We start from the raw sequence: 23,978 nt of genomic DNA, 5'->3' as shown, positions 1-23,978 counted from the left end.
TGAAACCAGACCCTGCGGCAAGGGGATAAGAACCCATCTCAGTGTGGGTGTTAGGGAGAATTCTCAGAAATGTGCTAATTTCTCTCTAACTTAGAACCCCCCCAACCCCTCAGCACCTTTACTGGATTTTAGGACGTTTTATTTTTAACTTGGAGCGAGAGAGATCTTTTTCCCAGTCTGACAAACTCCATAGGCATCATCTTTTTCACAGCACCTTCAGTGCAGTGGCACAGGGAAGTATTTAAGATTTCTCAAAGGTTTACATACATTCTCTTGGATAAACTACAGTTTCCAAGAGCAGTGAAGTGAAATTGACTTTCCTTAAATTTTAACTTTCTAGACCCAGCACACACTTTCTTACAATAGGGTGCTGGATGTGTCACTTAGTATCCCCTTTGTCTAGTTTCTCATGTGAAATGTTTATGTTACCCATTCTACAATGGCTGCCTAGTGACAGTGGTTTACACAGCTGCAGTTAAGCACCCCTGTGTGCCATTTTTGTCAAAATGGCCCATGTCTTTTGCCATTTCTATGCTGAAAGGTCCTTCTTGAGATTTATTCTGCGCGCCACATGTTAGGCAGAATTATATACAGTACCCTTTGGTACAAGCCTGTACTACACAGTCAGAGTGGTAGCAGTAGCCGAGCAGCCAGACTTATCTCAAGAATAAGTGAGCAGTATCAAATAGTTACACAAAGGACAGCAATTACTTTGATTCAGGCAAACACTGACTCAAGGTTTTCAAGTAAAAGAATATACATTTATTTCACCCTTCAGTTGTATAACATTACACTATTATAAGCAGTCTAAAAATCACACTCTTAATACACCACACCCCTTCCCTTAAATTCCAGAAAAGTTAAGCTCACAAAATGAAGTAGGTGCAAAATGGCACTCCAGCAATTTAAAAGGAAGGGAAAGACAGAAGTTAACAGAAATTGAATCACACCAACAGGTAAGTACTCAGGCTAATCGAACAAGAGACTACAATGATAAAATCAGATAGAAAAGGCTTAGGGCCAAAGTCAATGGTTCAAAAGTATTTTGCTCAAGATAATTGTTGTGCGTTGAGAGTCGTGAAGATATAGGAGACCTCCGTCCCCAAGTGCCGCACAGGGAGAATCACTTATCACTCCCTGTGCAACCCTTGAGGCCACAGGTGGAGAAGATCCGAAGCCGGAACTGAAGTACCAGGAACCCCCAGGTAGCTGTAAGGGAAGGCAATGATTACAATCCAAGCAAGCAGGGCACAACGAGTAATCAAACAGAGAACAATCAGGGTCTTACCGGGGACTTGATAGGAAGGACGTTGAACCTGAAAGGGAGGATGGTTCCAGGACTCACTCAGGCAAGGGACCGGATAGGACCAGATGTAATTCGTCAGTCTCCACCTGAAGAATTTTGTACCGGAATAAAGGGTCCCAACAGTCTGATTACAACCACCACTTGGGAGGCGTGACCCACCGTGCAGCGAGGGGATCTGGGAGATCCAAGAGAAGTCCGTTAAGCAGAAAAGATGGGTCTGAAGCCAGGAAGAGCCGTCCGTGGAATAACCAAGAGCAAGATCCAGAGGGAGTCTGTGATTCAGTCCGAGGTCAAGAGCCGTGCTGAACAGAGGAGCCGGTGGGGCCGTAGCCAAACGTGATCCGCAGGAAGTCCAAATAACAAGAGCAAGGTTTCAGGAAGCCGGGTAAGTAAATACGAGTACGTTCGCCGCCAGTCAGGGTCTCCAAGGAAATCAGCTGTGAAGCGTGGAGTACAGGTACTGCCCGGTTTAAATACGTTCACTTCCTGGTCACGTGACGATGATTGGAGTCACGTGACCGTGAACCCGGGGCACATGACCGTATGGACGAGTCACGTGACCGGGCCAACACGGTACGAGGGCTCGAGCGGCTGCCTAATCTCCATGGCAACTGCCAATGGAAAAACGGCCGCAGGCGCGACTGAATAGCGTGCGGCGATTGTTTCGCCAGCGCGCAAGCCACACCGGGTTGCCTGTTTGAGCCCTGGGGGACAGGTGGAGGAGAGTGAGCGCTGGATGACGGGACATGGCCGGAGGTACGTACCGAAGACATGACAATAATACAGTTCAGTGTAGTTCGCGGTAAAGTTTGTGGCACGGTTGCCGGACGAGGTTGGTTGGTAGAAAAGATAGTTCAAAGAGAAGAGAAGGACAAGCCCTCGGATTGGAGAAAGATTTCAAACACTTTCACGGCGGCTGAACGAAACAAACAACTGGATTTGCACAGTACCTTAAAACGGAGAGGGAGCTGTAGCTGAGGCAGAAGTTCCTGGTAGTTCCTGCAGGCTCACGGTTCCTGAAGCGACTGTCGGACTGATCAGAAGTAGGAAGACTGGAGGGTCCTGCACTACCCAGGGAAGAAACCAGATGCAGAGCAAAGCAACAAATAAAAGGTGCGCTCCTTAAAACCCAAGCAGAGTCCGACCTTCCTGGCTATCCGGCCTACTGTAGCTCTGTACAGCGAATTCAACCAGAGGAGGGATCCTGGCTTGCAGTTTGGGTGAACTGGTTGGTCCCGCCAGCTCAAGGGAAGAAGTTTCCTGGAGGATTGTTAGGGGGTATTCTCCTTCTAGGGCTAATTTCCCTCACCTAGTGAGTCCCCCAGCAGTTTGGCTGGATTTCTGGAGTTTATTTTTTCCACCTGGTAAAAGTGTACATCCTTTTTCACTCTTACATGTGTTTTGGCCTATGTGTTTTTACTCATTGTGTGATCCTGGGCACTGGAGCACACCACTCCAGATGCCCCTGTTCTTGTATGGGTTACACAGCACCCTCAGTGTAGTAACCCAGGGTTGTCTTTTAGACTGCCCTCTGACTCCATTTCGCTGGGGCGGACTACTGTCTCCCAGAGAATGGTAAAGTTGCCATTTACTTTACATAGTCACTTTTACAACAGACCCAGTACACCCCATCTTCCATGGAGTACTGGAAAGGGCTAATCTGTACCCCTTATCTGTCTGTACCTCCCTGAGCATTGTTTCGCTCTTTTAACATTTAGACTTGGCTGGTGGCAGTGGTATCTACACTAACTTTTCTACCACGATTATATTAGATAAACATGGTAATACTTTTGGCTATTTTAACAGCCTTAAGCATAAACCAGCTTGACCAAATCGTCTTTCTTTTGTCTCTGGTTGGGTTTATTCGCCATTTCTTTTTGTTAAAGTCCTTCTTGTGTTTTACTTTGCGCGGCAAACTAGGTTCGCCTTCTTTGTTCACCGTCTTTTGGCAGGCTTCTGCAGAGAAGCCCTCCTCTTGGCGCCTGGGTGTCTAAGTAGACAATGTGGGGATGGGGTGTAGTCACCCCCTGCACAGGGTATCCTAGGAAACCCAAGTCGCACTTTGCCATGATTGGCCCAGGTGGTTGCCCCGGCTGGACAACCCCCATGCTGCGTGATTGACAGCCAGGCTGTGTGAATGGGCGTTTTGCGCATAAAAGGCAGGTCTCTTGGGCTAGAAGTCAGAGTCGCCTCTGGAACTACAAGGAACCGAAGAGAAGCGGAGAGAACGACGGCTGCTGCAACTACCCCGTCCCGGTGAAGCCCTGCTGCAGTCCTGAGCCATCTACCCTTTGACGACTAAGAGAAGATCCTGTCCGGAGTCTTCTTCCCTTGAGCCTGGTGGGGATAACCAGCTCATCATCTTCAGACAGAGGTCTCCGTTGTGGTCGAAATCGCTTCACACTGCTGTAGTGGTTCGGATAGCCGCCTGCCGAGCCTCTCCTGTTTTTAAGGAGCACACCTTTTATTCATTGTCGCTGCTGCCGGCTTCATTCCTGTGTGGTGCAGACCCCCTTCAGACGTCGTCCTTTACAACGAAGCTCCAGGAATCGTGGGTCTGAGGGAAACCAACAGGAACAACTGCCACGGCACCAGCTGCACCAATGGAATAAGGTACTGTGTTCTGCTCGAGGAAACTGGGTGAATCCCTTTTCTTCATCCTCAAGGCTCGTCCTGGTCTTCCCTCCTTCTTATAACTTTTGCTTCCGAACAATGACAATATCAAAGTACTTTTGGGTTATGCTGAAAAGTGAACTGTCTAACGGTGTGATCTTCGGCAACAGGTCTCCGGTGTCACTTAACCCTGGCTCCGGCCCTTTGACTTTTGAACTCCTGTTTCTGAGTGTTTCTCGATGCCGTCTGCCTAACCTAAATATTGCCTGTGATTTTTGCCTCCAACTCCCTCTGGGTATCTCAGGTGCTAAGTGTGTTTTTGCCCCGGTAGCATTTCATGTCACGGATACGCTTTTATTTACTAGACCGAACTGTCAAAAAGTGATCGCAACCGTATCCACTGTATCGTGTTTTGTTCGTAACACTGGTTCATTCAAACACAGGATACTTACCTTGAGACATACTGTACAAAGTGAATTGATTAGTTGTAGTATATTTAACGTTGGTTTTGTTTAAAGGTTAATAGAAGTGTTGTGTTTATAACTGAAGTGGGAAAATGGAAAAACAGGCTCCCATCTTCCCCCTCTCGCGCCTGTCCTAAAGGTTCACGGCCCAAGCACCCGCCACGAGAAGAGTTTGCCCATCTACCAGACGACCAGATACCCTGGTACAGGAACATAAGGATGTGTCCATCTGCCTGCCCAGCAGCCCGCCCTGCCCATGCCGATGCCTGCGGCATGGATCAACTGGACTAAAACTATACGTCGTTAGAGATGCCATGACGACCTAGCCAACGGATAGCACACCCGTGCCAACATACACACTGGACACTCCCGCACCAATCTACACGAAGAATATACTCAGTGCTATGACGTAGGCGACAGGCATACTCACAGACGTGCATCTTTATTATTTTTCACTTAGGCTCTCAAAATGCAGAAACGCAAGACGCACCATGAACTCATCTAAAGAGCTTGCTTACGCTTCTTCTAAACCTAGGTGACATAATGAGAATTATAACGAAGACACGATACGGGTCATAAGACAATATGAGACTATAACCTAAAGCGCCTGTGCACCAAACGGTTCCACCTATACACCAGGCCTAAGTAGGCCGCAAGCAAGAGCTCCCATGGACGTTAACAGAACAAGAGTCAGGTTGCTGATCCTGCAGAATGAGCCTGGCGAAAGCAGACAGCCAAGGTCGTAATGTTGCAAACCCACATTCCAAAAGCAGACCATCAAGGGCACGATGTTGCAACCTCGCACGCCGTGCACCAAAATCAAAGTCGCACCTGCAATTAAATCAGGCACACAGTGGAAAAACAATATTAATTGTGCAGAATTCTGCCTCAAACACGGTCCCACCTCACGTGACCAAGCCGAACCGGACGAGATGCCAAGCCCAGGAGGAAAGAGGCGTCTGGATCCCTTGTTACGAGACACAGGCAGATACACTTGAAAGGATCAATGGACATCTGCAACAGTAGGAGTAGTCGGCCATCCAGCTCATGAATAAGTCTTCACATTGTCTGCATGTACCCATAGTGAAACATTGTTGCAAATTGCAGGTACACCGAGAGCTGGGAACAGCGATGGTCCCAGGCTGGGAAGCTCACGGGCGCACCAATCAGAACATGGGGCTCTTATCACTGACGCCAGTAACATTAACCAATCATTAGGAGTCTTCATGTAACAATTCTCATGTATCTAATTGTAGGGACAACCCAGATATATCACCTGACTAACCCTCGTCCACTCATATTATTCTCTATACGCATGCTATACTAACCCTACCACTGGAGCAACTAATTAAGAGTGGCAATAGGTTTTTTTGTTAACTTTCTAAAGTGACGCAAGTAGCGCGTCATACTACAGTAAAAAGGGCCTGCGTGCCCCACAATTGTGTGTGTGTCAGGTCAGACGCGTATGATCCTTGACCCATCCCTGCCGTTTGTGTTTAATAAACAGCAGAGTCACCTTGCTTCTTGTGTGTGTCTCATACTCTATCTCTCTTGGGATATACGGGAGGAGTTGGGGCCTCCCTGCCCGGAGGTCTGCGGACGGCCCGGCCGACCCCGGCAGAATTTCCCCCCCGACAAGTTGGAGGCACTGCTGAGATCTGTTTAAGATCGGCATTTTTATTTTTTACTTTTCCAGGCACTCCGGTTGCGGGGAGGCCCGGCGGCGCGGCCCCCTCTGCTGTTGCCCCCTTCTGAGGACTACAGGACCATCGCGGAACTGCGAGAAGACCGGACAGCGCAATCCGGATATTGGCCCTCGGGAGCCGGTTGAGAAGTATCCCGCCCGCGGTTGGCGAGTGTCCAGACGTGGTCCAGACGAGGGGAGGTGACGAGCCGCTCGGAGAGGTGCACGCAGTGGAGCGGTGTTAGGCGATCCTCGGCACATCAGGCCTCCCCACATCGGAACACTGCTCACATTCCCCCAACTTCTCCACCCCAGCTTCGAGGCTCAAGGGATTCGGTGAACCCACAGAACCGAAAACACTGTACCTCCTTTGGTGTACGGGCTCGATTACAACCTTTCCTGCATTGGCAACTGCCTTGGAGAATATATCGCAGAAGGGGCGGCGTTACGTCATCACGTCGGTCATGTGATACAGTGTGGCGTTCCTCACGTGATCTTGGTGGACGTCACATGACCCAGAGACGTCACATGACCCAGGGACACACAGTATAAAGAACTGAGAGGCAGGACGATCATTGCTTCTCAGCTGGCTTCGGACCCTGTTTGGCGTTACTACTTGCTCCTTGCTACCTCGACCACGGAACTCAATCTTGGACTCTCTTGGACACCCCTTTGTACCTTTGCTTGGAACTGTTTACTTGTTGCCGGATTTTGGACTGCACATCGACTTGCCTTTGGATCATCCCTGAGTATCTTGCTGTACTCCTACGCCCAAGCCAAGCCCTATCTTACAGGTGGCCTACCCGTATCCACGCTTACCTGCGGTTCTACCACTCCGGGGACCGCTGTATCTTGTTGAGCCTCGAACCTCCCTACTAGGTTTCCTGGGTCTCCCTTACACCAGATAGGTAAGACACTTTAGATTCTTTTGTTTACCTGCTGTATTGTGATTGCCTGGTGCTTAACCTCCTTCCTTCTTGACAGCAGTATCGGTGTTCCAGAGGCTCCGTGGATCTGGGAAGACATCTCTCACCTGTGGCCTCAAGGGTCGCACAGTGGGTTTCTATTTGTTCCCCTGTGCGTCACTTGGGGACGGAGGTCTCATCGGTCTACACGACACTCAAGTCAGAACAAGCGGCCCCGCATCAAGAGAACTTGGTGAGCATGCCACGCACAACAAACAATGTGAAATTGTGAGGGAGGGGGGAGGAATTAAATACGGGAGGCGGGAGGTGTTGCACAGGTGAACGGCAAAGGTTTGACAGTTTAGTGTTAGAAATAGAATGAATGATAGTTGAACAAGCGCGAGAGCAGTTGGCTACGCAACGCGAGAGAAGGGGCGGAGCACGAAAACATCACGTGCGGCCGCTCATAGACACTGATTGACCTAGGTCGCGACTACGTGTAAGGGTGTGTGTGTGTGGTTTCCTACGATTTGGCATTTATTGATCAATGAGTAGATGAGGATCCCTATTGTTCGAGCAAGACACTCGATAGGTAGATGACGTTTCCCTGTAGGCGGTAGCTAGTTAGTTGCCCAATACGGAAGATAATTGGCTGGTTAAGCCCTCCTGTCGAGGGGCGTATCACACGCGAGGCGACGCAGCGTGCGCAGTCCGATTATATTGTTGATTTGATTACCTTGTTCCAGGAGTGACAGGAAGACAGCTGTGGGGTTAACGGGGGTAGATTGCAGGTGTATTTTGGATTTAAAGATTGAGTATATGAAGAACTTACCAGTAGCTCTACGTGATCGGTGACGTCACCAATAGGGTTTTCATAGGATATCGCAAACACGAGGCATCCTCGTTTTGAGAGTGTTGGGGAAGAGAACTGTGGTAAGGGAGTGGAAACAGAGATTTACGCTAAACGAGTTGATCGAGGAAAGGCGAAACGGGGAACGTGGCTGCGCACGGAGAACGCCGGCCACGGAAAGTGTAGAAGGGGGAGGAGCACGTGAAAACAGGACGACTGTATAAGAACGTAATAAGGGGTACGCAGCCGCAGGGGGCTACGTACGCCTCGGCCGCAGGGGGCCGTAAGGGTGTTGTATAAAGGAAGAAAGGCAGAGGAAAATCTACAAATGTAACATACTATATTTTTATAATTTTCCTTAAGCGGACTATCGTAAGTCCCCAAACTTACGGGGCCAGGTAACGATATAAGGCTGTATATTGTAAACTACTAGTGGGATAAACTGATACCAGATTAGGGAAGGGTAGCAAGTGGAGCGCTGCTATGTCATACGGAACAGGATCGGGAGGGTGGGGGAACACCCTCACCACGCCACTACAATACATATGCACAACACTGCCACCCCATAGGGAGAAACTGATTAAGTATAGCATAGAATGGACCCAGGGGACGGATAACAAAATGCTAACACCGTGGCCGCCTAACGGTAGCTTCGATCCATATGCACAATCATCTGCACAATACATATAAAGAGAAGAAGTTGGCAAACCACGTGGAGGTGTTTAACTTATGGAGGATGTTCCAGGGGTCCCGACCAGGACCAAATGGAATATTCACTATGGGGGAAATACCAGAAGAAACAGAGATTAAGGAGGAAGGAGAGGATGGGAAACAGGGGTATGAGGACCCAAAGACCACAGGAAACAGAGGTGAGGGAGGAGAAAAGAATAATAAAGCAGATGAAATAAAAAAGGAACCGAGCAATGATATACCCCTAGTAACGGAAGTAAAAACAGAGGGAGGGGGGTTGTACCCTTTAAGAGAATTGGGAGAAATAGAAAGAGGACAGTTAAGGGCGGCTGAGGGATACTCGAACCCGGCATACAGCCCTCCACCATATGTGGCTCATAGGAAAATGCCAGCAGGGGAGGGGAGGACTGGAGAAGACCAGACTGTGGAAATATGAAATGATGAATGGGTAGCTGCACAGATATTATTAAAATTACGAGGTTCATTAACAGGAGAAGAGAAGGAGGTAGTAAAGAAAACAGACGAGGATAATGCTAGGGAGAGTGAATTGAGGGGGGAAGAGCTGTTAAGACAAAAAGAAGAGATTTTGGAGGAACGATTAGCAAAATTAAGGGATGAACAGAATGAATTGATCAAGCAGCTTGAGAGGGAGGAGAGAGAGAGAGCGAGGAAAAGGAAAGAAGGTAAGAACGAATTGGAAAAAATAAGGGAACGAACTGAGGAGCAAAGGAGAGAAGCTGACAGGGTAAAAGCAGCAGCAGAAAGGGTATCAAGAGTAATACTGCGGGAAAAGAAAAGGGAAGAAGAAGAAAAAGAAAAGGCAATATGGAGGAGGAGGTTACTATCAGAATCAACTAAAAAATACGAAGAAGGGAGAGTGATGGAGAGTATTGTAGGAAAAGAAATGGGAAAGGAAGAAAGAGGATGAAAGAATATTAGAACAGATGAGAAGTGAAGTGATGGAGGAATTGAAAAGGAAAAGGGAGGAAAATAGTAAGGAGATGGAGGAAAGGTATGAAGGAGAAAGAGGAGATAGGGGAAGGGAGAGTGGAATATGGGGGGATGTATATGATGACACAGAAGTAGCAACAACATCAGCACAAAGGGGAGCGGTTGATAAAGGAGAAAGAGGAGAACTGGACCTAATAGATTTACAAACAGTAACGATCAAGGGGAAAAAGACCGAGTGGGGGGTAGCGTTTATGACTAGCTTTTGTAGTGAGGAAGAGGGAGTGGAAAATGAAGGAAGAAACAGTGAAAGGGAAAGCTTAGACAAACTATACATCACCCGGACCAACATAGACTCACCATGGATCAGTAGGAGAAAGGATGAGATGGAGAGAAGTGAGGAGGGAAAGAAAGGAATAGAGGAAAGACAGGCACATGAGGACGCAACATCCCCATCCCCATCATCCCCATCACGCCCTCCCCTATCGCACCCTACATGCTCAACCACCTCACGTTCGTTACGCAAAATAAAACTAGCGCCCTTCACCGACGAACGGACACCCTATACATGGCGGCTTAGAGACCTCACTAGTCGCAGGCAGGAAAGAGGTATACACATGCCCACATTAAATACAGAGAAAGATGGAAGAAGGGGAAAAGATGGATAAGAAAGAGGTATGAGCAGGGGAAATACAAACAAAAGTGATAATGTGGAAGAAAGGGAAGAGGAGGAAGGGTGTGAGGACTCAATATTATGGAACACAAAGGGTGAAACAAGACATAATTTAATGCCACTTTTGGAGAGAGGTGGGGTTAGACCACAGTATGTTCCTTGGAAGCATACCGATAAAGAAAATATAAAATGTAGGCTCCCATCATTAAGTGGAGGTGCGGGTAAATGGATATATGAAATGGAAAAACACACCGCAGGACAGAAGCTGGCAGTAGGAGATGTAAAGGGCCTTTTAATATCAATATTAGGGGATAGAGCGGATGACATCTGGAAGAGAGCGGGATTTCATGGGGTAACAATAACAAATACATCGCACGATGGGGCACCGTTCGCAAACTGCAGACATGCACTATGACAGGCATTGAGGGTACAGTACCCAGACACATCAGATATAGGAGCAATTACATCCCGCAAGATGCATGAGAACGAAGATCCTGTTGATTATATCCAGGAAATCCAAGAGAAGTGGCGCATGGAAACTAGAGAACAATGGGATAAAACACCAGCAATATTTTACCATATACTGGTACAAGGGCTCCCAGAAGGAGTTCAGAAACAGCTAAAGAAAGTAGTGGGAATGGAAGCAAAACCATGGCCCGAAATACAACTGACTATAGTGCATCATTGTAGGACATGGCAAGGAAAAATGAAACAAAAGGAAGAGGACAGGAAAACGGAAGAGGCTAAATTAGTACAGAAAAAGCTTACTAAATACACAATGGAAGGGGCACTAATAACTACACCTACAACAATGACCCAAAGCCACACACAAGTAGTGGCTGCACAAGATTCCTCCCAAATACCACCTTCACAGACTACAACACAACAGGTGCCGCCACTCCAACCATACACGCCCAACATGGGAGGAGGATACCCAATGCAAGCAGCTGGATATTATAATTATAACAGGGGGAGAGGGGGAATTATGAGAGGGAGAGGGTACGGGTATAGTACCCAACCGCAGGTGGGAGGATTTAGAAATTCCTACCCCACAGGGCAACCAGTATACCAGGACAACACAGGGAGCTTTCCATGGCAGAATAGGGAACCACCGGTGTGTTGGAGCTGTGGACTATTGGGGCACATGTCACGCACGTGTAGAGTTAGACCAGGAACACCATCATGGAGTGATCAGGGACAACCACGGCCCGCACAGGTACAGCAGGGCATACCGCAACAGCAAATGTTGCCACAAGGAAATGAACAACAACAATTAACACAACAACAGCCCCAAACACTGCCACAAGAACAGGTAGCGATGACACAACAACCACAAATACCACAAACACAACTGGGTAGGGTGACGGTTTTGGGACACAACCCTTATACCGGAAATGGCCAGTCGTTGTACCCCCAATAGGACAGCCCACAGACGGCCTTGGTGTGTCCCATCCTGTCAGTAACACCTAATAGTGCGGAGGAACCACGCATAGAGGTAACGATAGGTGACAAAAAATTATCATTCCTTGTTGACACCGGGGCGACCCGGTCTTGCATAAGGGAAGGTAAATTTAAGATGTCAGGCGAGACCATGAACACCCAAGGATTCTCTGGGGCTAGAGGGTTGGTTCCCTTTACTGATAACATTCCCTTATCTATTGGAGATTACGATCTGTCAGTTCCACTTTTGTATTATAGTGCCTCACCAGTAAATATACTGGGGAGAGATATAATGAACAGGTTGAATATGACAATCTCCTTTACTGAGGACGGCATAATTTGCTCTACTCTGGGGATTAACATGCTCACAGCACGACAAATTATGCAGGCATACTGTGGACAGATAGCGATTAGGGCGGAGCCAGTAGATGGTGAACTCTTCCAGTATGGAACGGACATGGCAATTGCATGGATGCCAGGGATAGAAGGGAAAATATGGAGAAGGCCAGCAGCCTATCTGTTCAGACCAGAAACACCTGTTAATGAACCAGAAGGGAAGGTGGTTTCAATGGATATTGAGAGCATTATTGCAACAGCTGATTATATTGCTGTACATGCCCAAGACAGAGAAGGAAGAGCATGGAGGGCAGTGATAGCATTAGCAGAAGGATGTAGGCTCACCCAGGTGTCAGATGAGGAGCTGTTTTCAGATGAAAAGGAGGAAGGTGAAATGGTGTTTATGATGAGTGTGGAAATATGGCTAAGAGTGGCCTACAAACAAGTAGCACAGAAAATTGCAATGGCACTTGAGGCACCCGCATGCACCCCTGTCCCTTTCTTTAAGGACGATATGTCAAAGGTACCCAAATCATTGTGGACTACTGGCCCCTATGACGTGGGCTGCATAAAAAGTATAGGGGGAGTAAAAATAAAATTGAAAAAAGGTGCAATACTCCCCAGAGTAAAACAATACCCACTATCAAAAGAGGCAGATGAGGGCATATATGAAACCATAACGGCCCTTATAAATAATGGTATATTGGTCCCCTCAGAATCACCATGTAATACGGCTGTGTACCCAGTGCGCAAGGCTAAAGGGGGGTCTTGGCGCTTTATACAGGATCTCAGGCCCTTGAACAACATAGTAGAAGCGGAATATCCCGTAGCTGCAAACCCGGCCACAATTGTGTGGCATTCCAGCAGAAGCATCACGATTTACCTTAAAAAGTGATCGACCTTAAAAATGCTTTTTTCTCAATACCATTACACCCAGACTCACAAGCTCTGACGAGCTTCACTTACAGAAACGCTAAGTGGAAGCACAACAGATTACCACAAGGGTATTGTGAATCGCCTTCAATTTTCAATAGAGTGATACAGATGGATTTGGGTAACATTGAAGTAGAAAGCACGGTGTTGCAGTATGTGGATGACATAATAATTTGCAGTAAAAACGAAAAAACATGCAGAGAGGACTCCTTAAAGATGTTGACAATATTGGCTGACAAAGGTTACAAGGTAGACATGGAAAAGATACAGTACTGTCAAGAACAGGTACTTTACATTGGTCAGCTTATATCCCAACATGGAAGAAAGATCGCACCACAAAGAGCACAAGCCATTTCGACCACTCCAATGCCACAAACTGTAAGGGAACTGCAGCAGTTCCTGGGGCTCTGCAACTACTGTAGAGCTTGGGTATTTGATTACAGTTCATACATAGGACCCCTGCTTGAGGCGTTACGGGAAGCTAATAAAGGGGAGAAAAAACTGGGGTGGACGATGGAAATGAAAGAAGCTTTTGATGAATTAAAAGATGCGATATCAACTGCTCCGGTACTGGCATCCCCAGACTATGAGCGGCAATTTTTTATATTTTCACATTGCGACTCAGCAGTAATGAAAGCAGTGTTGGCTCAAAAAACAAGCACGGGCTACAAACCCGTAGCATTTTACAGTGGCCACTTAGATCCTGTAATGTTAGGCCACTTCCCCTGCGAACAAGGTCTCGCCGCAGCTGCTTTTGCGGTGGAAAAAGCATCAGCAATCACTATGGGGTGCCCGACTACACTATTTGTGGAACATGCACTTTTTGCGATATTAAATAAACCTAAATCCACCCTAACCACGCAAAGAGCATCAGGTTATGAGATCATTCTATCCAGAGCCGAACTATCAATTGTTAGATGTAGCACGGTCAACCCTGCAAGGTTCCTAGCAGAAGTAATTGAGGAGGGAGATTATGCCCATGACTGTACACAAATAACTGAAATGTACTAGAAAAGTTGAGGAAAACGCACTAGAGGGGGGTGAGCTTTTATTTATTGATGGGTCATCAACTATCGATCAGAGGGATGGTGTGAGGAGAACTGGGGCTGCAGTGGTAATAATGATGGAGGTACCGGTGTGTGTGGCAATGAAATGTGTACAATTACCACCGCATTACTCCGCTCAAGCAGCTGAACTGGTCGCACTGATCTTGGCGTTGAAGGAAAGCTTTGACAAACGGGTAACCATATATTCCGACAGCGCATATGTTACATCCACTGTCCACTCAGGGCTGTCGAAATGGAGAAGAAGAGGGTTTAGGAGAGCTGATGGCACTCCAGTGCAACATGCCCTCTTGTTGGCTGAACTAATTGAAGTAATTAATGACCCCCAAGAATTAGCTTTAGTGAAATGCACCGCACACACCAATGGTGAGGATCACGTCTCGAAGGGAAACGCAGCAGCGGACGCACATACGAAGTATGCTGCATACTTTGGTGAGATATGGAACCCCCCCAGAGTCACAGAGAGGGAGAGGGAGGGGAATGGCTAAGGAGATGTTGATAAGAGAAGGGTACACCCATCTCCCAGCCACACAGATTATGGAGTTACAAGCGGCTGCACCAATGGCCGAAAAAGAAATATGGGTAAAAAGAGGATGTACAATGTCCCCAACCGACGCACTGTGGCGCCAGGATGGCACTGGAAAGGTTGTAATACCATTGGCACTTTTGAACACCGCCCTGAACCAACTACATTATCCAGCCCACACAGGCAAGGAAGTAATTGCAGCACGAATTATGGAAGACTGGTTCTGCCCCGAGTTAAATTCGCATGTGTCAAATTTTATCAGTAATTGTCTCACATGCCAACAGTTTACGGCCGGCCACACTCTAAAGGTGATAAGAGGTACTATACCCCGGCCAGAGGGACCTTTCCGGCATCTCCATATTGACTATGTTGATATGATCAATATATGTCAAGGAAATAGGTATATGATTGTAGTAGTATGCCCATTCTCTAGGTGGATTGAGGCAGGGCCCTGTTCACACCCAGATGCATTTAGAGCAGCTAAGTTCCTAGTGAGGGAGGTCTTCCCCAGGTGGGGAGTGTGCGAGGTGTTAAGGTCAGACAATGGCCCACATTTCGCAAACGAGATGTTTCAGCACATTACATCACTGCTGAACATTCAACATAAATTTGCATGTGCATACCACCCACAGGCCAACGGTGTATGTGTACGCCTGAATGGCCTATTGAAGGAGGCAATTGCAAAGATACAGCAAACAACAAAGGGGAGTTGGTTATATTGTCTTCCATTAGCCTTATTTGAGCTAAGGAATAGGCCAGGGTCCGACCACCACCTCACTCCCCATGAGGTGGTTACCGGACGTCAAATGCGCCTTCCCCTAACGCCAACGTCAAGAGCATTTACCGACCACGAAAGCACTGCAAGTGTTCTGGGTGATGAAATGTATCAATATGTGTCTTCTTTGATTACTAGTGTGGTGTTTGTGTCTCAACAGCTCGAGCGCACACGGGGCGGGTCTAATAGAAGCCAACAAGAAGACGCGGATAAAGAACTGGAAAAGGAAGGACTGTGTAAGATTGCTAAAGGTGACCACGTACTACTTCGCAACTTCAATAGGAAATGGAATAGCCCACGCTTTACTGGTCCCCATCTGGTAGAGGAGGTATCAACAAGAGCAGTAAAGCTACAGGACAAGCGTGCCTGGAACCACCTATACGACGTAAAGATCTACAGACAACAGACCCGCCCCAGCACCATCGACAGGTCCATTGAGAAAACAGCAACAACATCGACAACGGAAGAAGAAAGTTCTACCACAGCCAGCGGCCCAAGTATTCCCATACCTTGTCACTCCCCAGACTCCCCAGAGACAATAACTGAAGAAGAAAGGGGTGATCCCCATACAGCCCACCCCATGATCACACGCTCAAGAGTAAAAGCCACGCCCACCAGTTGAACCCAAAAACCCCCTGCCCACCATCCACTGACCCCTGCCCCCATTACAGTACTAATTGAACTGAAGGACATTGTCTTGCACAAATACACATGAATGCTCTCTTTTCTTTTCTCTCGCACATGCAGGAACCGCGTATTATTGTATTGCTAAGAAAGTAGATAACTAACAAATTCACTGCCCAGGAGTAGATGGTACCCTCAGACGATAATTACCCAGAAGAATTGTCACACCAATTTGTATATGAAATAAAAAGGCCAACGTACCTGAAAAGGAAAAGGGTACGTGTCTACTACACAGCGTTCCTTTTGGCCATAGAATATTCGATGCCCCACCTCCACCCATACTTGCCTGCCCTAAGAGATAGATCGCTTAGAGTAGCGTGGGAACAGCTCTTCGCCTGGGCACTGAATGACTATTTGGTAGGGAGAGCTTAAAAAACAACAACTAACATTTAATAACCAGCATAGAGAATTTTCAAGCGGGCAACTGTAACGTCGCAAGAATACGCTGCCGGACTGCAGCAAGGTAAGAGCAAAATGCCGGTGAAATTAGCATATGTAATAAAAGTAATAGGGATTTTGGTAATCACCGGGTTCGTAGCTGCCTCTGTATGGCAGTACAGCTGTGCTATCAATATTGTTGCTGTACCCAAACCTAACACACCCCCATCCCCAGCTGCAACAGGTGTTACGTCAAGTGATATTAGTAAAATTGCGCACAAGCAAAATAGAGTTCAACGCAGCACATACTCAGATAATAAAGGTATTGACAATTATATACAAGATTCAGCACACGTCTCAAACAACATATGGTATCAACACATGACCCGCATTGGTAAGCAGACAACAGAAGACAGCTGCTACGTTTGCTCATTAATACCATACGCCATGAGCGCTTCTCGAACATTTGTTGCCATAGAAATAGACGAAAAAACAGCACGATGCATAATATACTTGGCACTGTTCCAAACGAAAGGAAGATTTCAAGGGACAGTGGTGCATATGACGTGGAAAACACGAGACTCATACCCATACGAAAACAACTTCCTCAAGACTTATTTGAGTTACCACAAGAGCAGTTTACATGCTGAAGCATTCAGATACATAACAAGAGGTCCTGCAAAAGGAGAAACGAAGAAAGTAACACTGCAGTATTTATCATGTGATTGGTACGCCACTGAAGTTCCTGGTAAACTAGGATGCTGGGAGAGGCCACTGGTGACGATAACGGGGAAAGTGTACTTGGACAACAAGTGGGAGATAGGAGTGGTTGGCAGCAACATGGTAACAAAAGAAACTATTTCAACTATCGATGCACACAACCACAGATGTTGGACGACTTGGATTAAATACGTGCCTATGCTCACATGGATAGAAACAAATGAAGACCCGATAACGATACTGCCGCTGACTGCGCCTAAAGTATGCTACCAACATAAAGGAGAGGTGGACGTAGGATACAACACCATTTGTGGAAGCGTGATGGAGTTACCTGAGGGGGGAGCAGGAACAGCAGTGATAATGGACCATTACTGGGCCTGTGGAGAAAAGGCATATCACACACTGCCCCCTCTGTGGAATGGTGTATGCACGATGGTGCACGTCAATGTACCATCACTAGTGGTACCCCAGAAGCATGTGAATGTGGCGAACTTTCCCAAAATGGATGAAGGGGACAAGAGAAATAAGAGATCTGCACCACCTCAGGAGGAGCCAGGGAACAGGACCAGCAGCAATGATACTGTCCTAAATAGACGGAAAAGACAAGGAGAACCTCTGACAGGAAATTACCTATGGGGAAGGTCGGAAACGGCACTCACTTCAATCCCGCCAGAACACAGACTATTCAGCAGAGCAGCAATGTTCTTCTCCTCAATAATCCATCCGGGACTAAAGGCTTACGCAAACGCAAAATGGCTCCAGATAACTAGATGGGAACTTATGATGACCATCAATTCTACAGTAAACGGATTCAACGCGATAAAAGAGGAGCTGCGAGCAATAAGGATGGTAGCACTGCAGAACAGATATGTATTGGACCTCCTCACTGCCATGGAAGGAGGAGTTTGCGCAAATATAGGACAATCATGCTGCACATTCATTCCTGCCAATGATGCTGACAACGGTACACTGACAGAAGCAGTTTCACAATTGGCCCAGTTGTACTCCAAAATGGTGGATGAAAGTAAAAGGTGTGAAAAAGGATGAGAGCTGGTTTTCGCTATTATGGTCATGGATGCCATCTTGGCTGTCAGATGGACTGAAAATTATAGTTGATTGTATTATTTTGGCTGGAGCTACACTGATCATAATAAAATTTTGGAAAGCCCGGAAGGCACGCACCACGGACGAGTTGCTTGAAATGGTCGGTATGCACCCACTGATGCCAGCAGATGACGCCCAACACACAGGCATAATAATACAAGAGAGAGAAATTGCGCAACCAGATCATCACCAACCACCTGGACCCACCATCGGTGAAGGTCGAGAACCCAAGAAACCCCAGGAGTTACATAGGGAAATGGGTATATTGTACTCCTGGAGGAACCTGTGAATATATGTATTGGTCATTTGAAGATCATGTTAACCATTATGGACATTTAGGAGGAATAACTAAAGTGTGGAGAGTAAGAGGAGATAACGAAAAGGATATGTTTGTGGTCGACAAGTCGACCAGAGGGGGGACTGAAGTGGGAAAATGGAAAAACAGGCTCCCATCTTCCCCCTCTCGCGCCTGGCCTAAAGGTTCACGGCCCAAGCACCCGCCACGAGAAGAGTTTGCCCATCTACCAGACGACCAGATACCCTGGTACAGGAACATAAGGATGTGCCCATCTGCCTGCCCAGCAGCCCGCCCTGCCCATGCCGATGCCTGCGGCATGGATCAACTGGACTAAAACTATACGTCGTTAGAGATGCCATGACGACCTAGCCAACGGATAGCACACCCGTGCCAACATACACACTGGACACTCCCGCACCAATCTACACGAAGAATATACTCAGTGCTATGACGTAGGCGACAGGCATACTCACAGACGTGCATCTTTATTATTTTTCACTTAGGCTCTCAAAATGCAGAAACGCAAGACGCACCATGAACTCATCTAAAGAGCTTGCTTACGCTTCTTCTAAACCTAGGTGACATAATGAGAATTATAACGAAGACACGATACTGGTCATAAGACAATATGAGACTATAACCTAAAGCGCATGTGCACCAAACGGTTCCACCTATACACCAGGCCTAAGTAGGATGCAAGCAAGAGCTCCCGTGGACGTTAACAGAACAAGAGTCAGGTTGCTGATCCTGCAGAATGAGCCTTGCGAAAGCAGACAGCCAAGGTCGTAATGTTGCAAACCCACATTCCAAAAGCAGACCATCAAGGGCACGATGTTGCAACCTCGCACGCCGTGCACCAACATCAAAGTCACACCTGCAATTAAATCAGGCACACAGTGGAAAAACAATATTAATTGTGCAGAATTCTGCCTCAAACACGGTCCCACCTCACGTGACCAAGCCGAACCTGACGAGATGCCAAGCCCAGGAGGAAAGAGGCGTCTGGATCCCTCGTTACTAGACACAGGCAGATACACTTGAAAGGATCAATGGACATCTGCGACAGTAGGAGTAGTCGGCCATCCAGCTCATGAATAAGTCTTCACATTGTCTGCATGTACCCATAGTGAAACAGTGTTGCAAATTGCAGGTACACCGAGAGCTGGGAACAGCGATGGTCCCAGGCTGGGAAGCTCACGGGTGCACCAATCAGAACATGGGGCTCTTATCACTGACGCCAGTAACATTAACCAATCATTAGGAGTCTTCATGTAACAATTCTCATGTATCTAATTGTAGGGACAACCCAGATATATCACCTGACTAACCCTCGTCCACTCATATTATTCTCTATACGTATGCTATACTAACCCTACCACTCGAGCAACCAATTAAGAGTGGCGATAGGTTTTTTTGTTAACTTTCTAAAGTGACGCAAGTAGCGCGTCATACTACAGTAAAAAGGGCCTGCGAGCCCCACGATTGTGTGTGTGTCAGGTCAGACGCGTATGATCCTTGACCCATCCCTGCCGTTTGTGTTTAATAAACAGCAGAGTCACCTTGCTTCTTGTGTGTGTGTCTCATACTCTATCTCTCTTGGGATATACGGGAGGAGTTGGGGCCTCCCTGCCCGGAGGTCTGCGGACGGCCCGGCCGACCCCGGCAGAATTTCCCCCCCGACATAACTGATGGTTTAAAAATGAATGTACTTCTATTTTTTACCTGAAACCTTGAGTCAGTGTTTGCTTGAGTCACAGTAATTGTGGTCCCTTTGTGTAATCTCTGCTACTGCTCATATACTCTTGAGATAAGCCTGGCTGCTCTGCGACTGCTACCACTATAACTTAGTAGTACAGGCTTGTACCAAAGGTAAAACTTGTACTACCACCTGTGGTCTTAATCATTTGTAGTGGTCCCTAAGGGCACTGCACAGGATTCTGCCTAATAAGGATCTCCTCTGTCGTTGGATTCGGACCTGCATCAGGGCTTCACCGGGTGGTTCAGTCGTGGTAGGGGTCCTCTTCCGTCAGTTCCTCATAGGTTCTTTCGTTCCAGTGGAGACTCTGTTCTTCCAGTCAAAGAGACTGGCCTGCTTTTTATGCAGTTTTCCCCCATTCATACAGCCTGGCTGTCAATCACACAGCAGGGTGGCTGCCCTGGCAAGGATAGTCGCCCAGCCAATCAAACAGGAGTGCGACTTGGGTTACCAAGGGAACCCATGGCAGGGGTCCTAAAAACCCCTCCCTCACATCCTGCCTACCCAGACTCTCAGGTGCCTAAAGGAGGGCTTCCGTGTGGAAGTCCGCGAAAAGGCGAAGAACAAAGGGACCTAACCTGGTTTGGCGCGCAGAGTAAAACACAAGAAAGACATTTACAAAAAGAAATGGCGAATAAACCCAGCCGGAACCGTAATAAAATATATATGGTCAAGAGAGTTTATGTTTGAGGCTAATATAATAGCCTAAAACAATACCATCGTTATTTAAGATAACCGCGCTATAGAAAATAGGGTAGATACCACTGCGATCAGTCAAGTCTTCGTGTAAAGGGAGCGAACCAATGCTCCAAGAGAGACCAACAAAAAGGGATAGGAATTAACCATTTCCAATACTCCATGGAAGATGGGGTCTACTGGGTCTGTCTGGGAGACAGTAGTCAGCCCCAGATAATGGATTCGGTGGAAGGTCTAAAAGACAACCCTGTGTCACTGCACTTAAGGTGCTGTGTAACACACATGGAATAATATGGTGCCATTGAGAAGGTGAGGTTCCAGTGCCCAGGATCACACAACAAGTAGAAATACACATAGCAAAACACATGTAAGAGGGAAAAAAGGCTCACACTCTTACAAGGTGAAAAAAAAAACTGGAAATCCAGCAAAGCTGCTGAGAGACTCAGTAGGTAAGGGAAATCAACCGTTTATGAGAATTCTCCCTAACACTACACCAGGTTTGATCCCTTTGGTCGCTTTGTCTTTGGCGGTGATCGGCCGACCGGCTGTCCGGCAAGGACAACCACCCTGCTGTGTGATTGACAGCTAGGCTGGAATGAATGGGAGAAACCTGCACAAAAGGCAAGGCTTTTTGGCTTGGAAGGCACAGTCGGCCACTGGACGAAGGAATCCGAAGAAGAACGTGCAAGAGATGCCTACTGCAACTCCGGGACCGTTGGTTTGCCCGGTTAAGCCCTGCTGCTGTGCTGAACCTCCGAATTCAACTCGACTAGCAAAGCCCTGCAAGGACGACTTCTCCCCTTGAGTTGGTGGGACCAATCCACTCCAAAGTGATATTGACTGGACGTCCTCTCAAGGCTGGCTGTACTTCGACTGCTGCTGCTGGAACCGAAGTGCCAGGGAGAGGAACACCAGTTGGGTGCATCACTTTTAAGTCGGACCCGAGCTCCGGGGAGATCCTCCGGACTCCCAGGAAGCAGGATTGACCAAGCCTGAGCCACCTCAACAGAGTGCTGGACCCCAGATGCGAGGAAAGTCCAAAGTGGTAGCCGACAACTGCAGTGGTGCCATTTGCTGAGTGCAGAGGAGCAGAAACCGCAAAGTGCAGCTGAATTGAAGTTTGCCCTTTGCTGTTGCTGACCGTCCCATTGCAGTGCAGGAGTCCCCAGAAGTCCTCCCTCTTGTCCCCACGACTGAGGCCAGGATAGGATCTGCAGAGCTGCACAGTAACAGAAGCCAGCTGGAACTATTTCTTCTAACCAAAGGTACTGTAAAACTAAGGGGATTTACCTCTTATGTAGCGTTACTTGTTCTCAGTTGAGACTGGTCTTGGTTGCTTCTGTATAGTTGCTTGCATCTTCTAACGTTCACAATCCTAACAACTTGTGGCCCTACATTGATTCTACTTTTTCTACAAGACTTCTAAACATTGTTTTGTTTGTTTGTTTGTTTGTTTATTTATATGGCGCACCTTACCCAGGGGCAACAGGGCGCAGGCAAAAGATAATTCGAAGCTTACAATGTTGCAGAAATATACACTTTGAAGTAGTAATAAAAATAATCAAAATTACAAGGGTAAGAAATATACAAATCTTCATGCATACAAAGTCAATATCTATGCAGGGGTAGATATACAGATATGTACAGGGCTGTTATAGGCGGGTAATCCTGAAATAAAATATTCAGGATTACAGGAATAAGAGGTATACAAATCTTTAAGCATAAAAAGACAATATCTAAGGTGACTGATGAGGTGTCTTCTAAAGTGCAAGTATGGTTGGTATGGCAGGTAAGACTTTCTTACCTGCAAGCAGTGCTTCAGCTCACCTAGACTTTTGCCCAACTAAAATTGGCTGGCCTGGCTCCCTGAATGACTCTTCTTACCTCTGGCAGTATGCTTTATATTTGCTTCCAGGAAGGGGTTAACTTACTTTGCATTTGGGGTTAAAAAGTACTTACCTGCTTCAGAATATCTGTGTGATCTCTTGTTTTATTCTAATAACCCCTTTCTTTGACACACATTTCAGTATTGCTCTAAATGCACCAGTGATATATTAATGTCCACAGTGTCCTAGTTATTTAAGTCACATGAGGGCGTAGGAAGCGTCTGTGTCCCATCCCAAATGGGTACTTGCTGATTTAGAGAAACTAAGAGTGTGTACTTCGGAGTGTAATTGTGTGTTACTGTTACATTGCCCCTGACTGTTAAATTAATAATTGTTTAATCAAGAAACCTTGAGTCTCAGTGTTTATTTGGATACTTGTCACTGAATTTCTGTGTAAAAACCCTACTGCTCACCTTGACCCCTCTTGAGATAGCCTGGCTGCTCAGCCACACCACCAACCTGGGTAGTACATACTTATACCAAAGGTTGGGCTCCTATTGCCAGGAGGTCAATATTGTTGTAGCGCACCCAAAGGGTACTGCACCAAATCTCGCCTAACACTGGGGTTGGAACAAGTTACTTACCTTTAACTGTTGTTTTCCAGCATGGGTCTGGCATGGATTCACATGCTCATGAATATTCCCCGTCGTCAAGCTGGGAATCCTCTATTAAGAAAAAAATCAGTTTCATTTCTGAACTGTCTTTCTCCTATAAACGAATCACTGAGCTCTGGGTCATACTGCCCCCAGCCAATGACTGCCCTCTACTTAAGCCCCTCCTCTGGCAACTATCTTCAGATTTGGTAGCACGTAAAGTGGCAGTAGGACTAAGAAAAGCCGCTGAGGGGTAGGAGGGCGGGTTCACATGTGAATCCATGTCAGCCCCATGCTGGAGAAGAACAGATAAAGGTTAAGTAACTTGTTCCTTCTCCAGCATGGGGTCTGGCATGGATTCACATGCTCATGAATAAAGAATACATAGCAGTACACACATGCACAACCACGGGAGGTGGTAAGGCTCAAGATAAACATCTCTTATCTCCTCACCAGACTCACCTTCAAGCAAACAGGTTGCGCAGCACTGCTTGGCCGAATCTGGACTCCTCCCTGGAATCCCTGTCAACGCAGTTGAATTTCGTGAAGGTGTGCGTCGACCTCCACATAGCAGCCCTGCAGATGTCCAGCAGGGGCACACCAGACAGGAACAGACAGGAACGCCGTAGTTGCAGCAAATGTTCTAGTCGAATGGG

The 23,978-nt window shown here is 47.2% G+C and overlaps 1 protein-coding gene across 1 annotated transcript in view; it reads right to left on the bottom strand.

The window, feature by feature from the left end:
* SMC3 (structural maintenance of chromosomes 3) overlaps window positions 1-23,978 on the bottom strand; it is a 1,173,064-nt gene that overhangs the window by 393,092 nt on the left and 755,994 nt on the right. The window lies entirely within an intron of this gene.

Source organism: Ambystoma mexicanum, chromosome 8 (genome assembly GCF_040938575.1).
Source record: "Ambystoma mexicanum isolate Mex_15411 chromosome 8, UKY_AmexF1_1, whole genome shotgun sequence".
Lineage (NCBI taxonomy): Eukaryota > Metazoa > Chordata > Amphibia > Caudata > Ambystomatidae > Ambystoma > Ambystoma mexicanum.
This window is presented reverse-complemented; position numbering and strand designations above follow the sequence as displayed.